This window comes from Kogia breviceps, chromosome 19 (assembly GCF_026419965.1).
Source record: "Kogia breviceps isolate mKogBre1 chromosome 19, mKogBre1 haplotype 1, whole genome shotgun sequence".
Taxonomy (NCBI): domain Eukaryota; kingdom Metazoa; phylum Chordata; class Mammalia; order Artiodactyla; family Physeteridae; genus Kogia; species Kogia breviceps.
The window spans coordinates 12,853,648-12,858,628 of record NC_081328.1 but is presented as its reverse complement, the minus strand read 5'-3'; positions in this window follow the sequence as shown (position 1 = coordinate 12,858,628).

Genomic DNA, 4,981 nt, shown 5'->3' with positions numbered 1-4,981 from the left:
TATGGGCTTGGGAGACTCATCTTAATAGATTTGAATGGGTGAGCAGGAAAGAACGAGAGCCTGGCAACCAGGGCTTAATCTGCATATTGTCTCATTTTCTCCTCACCAAGAATCCATTTGAGGTAGGTGCCCATGTTACAGACGGGTAAAATATTTGTGCAGAATCACAGCTGGTTAGTGACAGACCAGGATTCAACTTATGCCTCCCAGGACATTTTATGCCATTTTATCATCTACACAGCCAACCAACAGCTGTGGAGTGTTAACTCCAAGGCCAGCCACTGGTCTAGGCACCTGGGGCAGATTCATCAGCAAGACAGTTAATAAACAGTAAACATAACGTGTTAAAAGATGACAAGGAAAAAAAGAAAAACATAAAGGAATCCTGTGGGCAGGGGAGGCTGGGCTTAAATAGGGAGATGTGGTGGGCCTCCAGAGAAGGTGACTTGTGAGCTTAGACTTGGAGGAGGTGAAGGGGTAGTTCTGGGGGAGACTTGAAGAAAAGTGCTCCAAGTGGAGGGAACAGCCAGTGCCCCTAGAGGTGGGGGCAGGCCTGGTGTGACAGGAACTGCAAGGAGAGCGATGTGGGTGGAGCAGGTTGGGGCGAGGAAAGGAGGATAGATGAGAGCATAGGGAACGGGGGACTGGATCAAGAACATTATAAAGTCTGTGGCTTTCACTCCGTGTGAGATGGGAGCAACCCCGGCTTACCTGTTAACAACCTGTGGTCTGCGGTGATCAGGCCCAGTTTGGAGGTCCCTCTGGTGGTGTGCCTGTGGGTCCGGGGTTCGAGGGCGGTATCCAGAGCAGCGGCGGCTGGGTCCTAACAAGAACCAGCTGTAGCATGATTTTCATCAGTGTTCTGGCCAACCTCCCTTAGCAACCGCCTCTGTGCTGGCCTAATTTTCCAGGCCTCCCGCCCATTCTCTGAAGTACCCAATACCCTCCCAGTGCATTCCTTTTCTGCTTAGACGTTAACTAGAGTCTGATCCTGTTATTTTCAACAGAGAAACCTGCCTGTTGATCTGGTGCTATCTGATCATCTAGGTCTCAAGCGTCACCTCTTTGTGAGGCCCGTCTTGACAACCTCAGTCACTTTCTCCCGCATCAGCCTGCTTTCTTTTCTTCACGGCACTTACCACCCAAATCACCTTGTGTATTTGCTCATTCCTTTCTCCCCTCACTAACCTTCATGAGAGTAAGAGCCACACCTGTCTTGTTTACCACAGTAACCCCAGACCAGGACTGAGCGTAGGGCAGGCCTCGAGTAAGTATTTGTTGAATAAATGGATAAAAGCTGCCAATATGGACACTGAAAGGAGCCGAGTCCATGAGTCTGGAGCATGTGGTTATGAAGACGGCGGGTCCAAGCCCAGGTGAGTATGCACAGGACTCCTGTTAGCTCCAAAGACTTCTGGGGTACAGATGAGAAATGACCCCAAGTACCACTGAGCTCCCTGAGTAGAGGAAGGGAGAGAATGAGAGGAGGAAAGGAGAGAGAAAGAAAGAGTGGGAGGGGGATCAAGATGGCAGAGTAAGAGGATATAGAACTCACCTCCCCACCCCACATCAAAAAATACATCTACATGTAGAACAGTTCTCACCAAAAACTATACGTGGAAACTGGCAGAAGGGCTCCTATACAACCAAGGCTGCAAGAAAAGCACCGGGTCGAGACCTGTGCCCCCAGGAGGGAACTAAGAGGAAAAGGGAGATCATACAGGTGGACACTCACCCTGGAGAGTGAGCAGGTTGAGAGACGGACTGGGCATTCTAGTCCTGGGGTCTTCTACAGAGGAGGCAAGACCCGTTGGCTGCCTGGAGAACAGCTGGGACACACAGAAAGGCTGGAGAAGCCTAGACTACACTGGTGAGGAGTATGCAGTGCTGGCTTGCCACCAAACAGGGCGGAGAGAGGTCTGCCCTAGCAGCTGCCACCTTGCCACACTCTCTGACCCAAGCTGAGTGAGCCCCCTGGCCCCACTCACTCCACACCACAGCTTGGCACTGAATCTAGGTAGGGCAGCCACATCCTGGAAAAAGACTCGATCTAGGGACACAGAGGTGACCCACGGGGCTGGGGTATGGTACAGGCTGAGTGACAGCCATTGCTGGCGCTTACTCAGAGCCACAGAAGTAGCCCAGACTTCTCATGACAGTGCAGCCACTTCGATTCCTGCAACCACAATGCCATGATCCCCAAGCAAACGCTCCAGCCCCACCCACTCCACACCACAACCTTACGCTAGAGCTGAGACCACCGCAATAGGGGAAAAGACAACCCTGATCTGGTTCTGAGCGGGACTGCAGATAGCTACACGAGCAGCACACTGGACATCTGTAAGCACACAAATCCTGCACTCCCCTCCCTCCTTCGGGGCAAAGGTTCCCGTGCGGCGAGAAGGAAAAACACACACTTGAAGGGAACAGAGCCAGCTCCAGCCCGACCCTCAGGGCTTCCACTCCAGCAGCTTGGGAGCAGACCCCACCCAACAGGGCGACTGCGGCCAGTGAGGAGACAGGAAGTCTCACCTCATACCCTGCACAGTCTTTGGCTCCTCCAACGCCAGCCGTACCCCCCTTATCAAGGTGACAGTTGTCATCACATCCTGAGGAAAGTAGTGGGCTGGCATCCACATCAAATTCAACCCACACACCAAAGATGTTAGGCGCACACAGTCTACATAGGGATGTTCCCACATAAAAACACCCCTTCAAGACCGTAACAGGTAACTGTTGCACCTCAATTCATAAAGACAGAGAAAGTTAAGTAAAATGAAAACGCAGAGGAACTAATCTCAACTGAAAGAGCATGAGAAAACCCCTGAAGAAATAAATAATGAAAAAGAGATAATCAAGTCTATAGACAATGAATTCAAAAAGTTGGTAATGGGCTTCCCTGGTGGCGCAGTGGTTGAGAATCCGCCTGCCGATGCAGGGGACACGGGTTCGTGCCCCGGTCCGGGAAGATCCCACGTGCCGCGGAGCGGCTGGGCCCGTGAGCCATGGCCGCTGAGCCTGCGCATCCGGAGCCTGTGCTCCGCAACGGGAGAGGCCACAACAGTGAGAGGCACACGTATCACAAAAAAAAAAAAAAAAAAAAAAAAAAAAAAGTTGGTAATAAAAATGCTAACTGAATTAAGACAGTAGAGGTAAGCACAGATCATTCTACCAAGGAACTAGAAATTTTAAAGACCCAATCAAAAATGGATAATTCAATCTCTGAGATAAAAAGCACTCTAGAAGCAATGAATAGCAGACTAAATGACACAGAAGAACGCATAAGTGATCTGGAAGATAGAACAATAGAAATCACCCAATAAGAACAGAAGAAAGAAGAAAGGAGGGGGAGGAAGGGAGGGAGAAAACAACATACAAGATCTATGGGATGATATAAAATGTGCCAATATTCACATTATAGGGGTTCCAGAAAAAGAAGAGACAAAGGGATCAAAAATGCACTTGAAGAAATTATGGCTGGAAACTTCCCAAACCGAAAGAAGGAAACATATCCAATTTCAGGAAGCAGAGAGAGTCCCAAACATGAGCCCAAACCAACCCACACCAAGACAAATCATAATTAAAATGGCAAAATTAAAGATAAAGAGAGAATTCTAAAGGCAGCAGGAGAAAAACAGCGAGTCATATACAAGGGAATCCCCACAAGACTATCAGCTCATTTCTCTGAAGAAACTCTGCAGGGCAGAAGGAAGTGGCATAATACATTCAAAGCCCTAACAGGGAAAATCCTGCAACCTCGGATACTCTATCCAGCAAGATTATCATTTAGAAGAGAAGAAAATAATTTCTCCGACAAGCAGAAACTACAAGAATTCAGCAATACTAAACCTACCCTAAAAGAAACGTTGAAGGGTCTACTCTAAATGGAAAAGAAGAACCTAAAGGAGAGGGAAAATCCCAATAGGCAAGGCAAATATATAGTAAGGATTAAAGATCACTTAAATACGCCAGTACTTAGATTTTTTTTTTATTTTAAAAAGCAACTACAATAAGCAGTAAAGGGATAAGCACAAAGATGTAAAATGATATAAAAAACTCAAAATGTGGGGGAGGGGAGCAAAAAATGTGGATCTTTTAGAATGTTTGAACTTAAATGATTATCAGTTTAAAGCAATCAGATGTAATTACAGGTCAATATATATGAACCCCATGGTAACCACAAATCAAAAACCTACAATAAGGGGCTTCTGTGGTGGCACAGTGGTTAAGAGTCTTGCCTGTCAATGCAGGGGACACGGGTTCAAGCCCTGGTCCGGGAAGATCCCACATGCCATGGAGCGACTAAGCCCGTGCACCACAACTACTGAGCCTGCACTCTAGAGCCTGCAAGCCACAACTACAGAGCCCATGTGCCACAACTACTGAAGGGCACGCACCTAGAGCCCATGCTCCGCAACAAGAGAAGCCACCACAATGAGAAGCATGCGCACGGCAATGAAGAGTAGCCCCTGCTCACCCCAACTAGAGAAAGCCCCCGCGCAGCAACAAAGACCCAATGCAGCCAAAAAAATAAGTAAAATAAATTTTAAAAAATAAAAATAAAAAAAAATTTTTTTAAAAAGGCTATAACAAAAGACATTACATAATGAAAAAGGGATGAATACAAGAAGAGGATATTATACTCATTAACATATAGGTACCCAATACACGAACACCTGAATATGTAAAGCAAATACTAACAGTCATAAAGGGAGAAATTGACAATAATACAATAATAGTAGATTTTAACACCCTACTGACATCAATGGACAGATTATGCAGACAAAAAACAAAATCAATAAGGCAACAGAAGTCTTAAATGATACAACAGACCACTCTGAAAAACTTAGAACACATTAGAGGAAAAACTTAGAGGAAAGCACTTTGTCTAAATTCAGGAACAAGACAAGGATGCCCACTCTCACTGCTTCTTTTAAAAGAAAAAGAAATAAAAGGTATCAAAATTGTAAGGAAAGAGGCA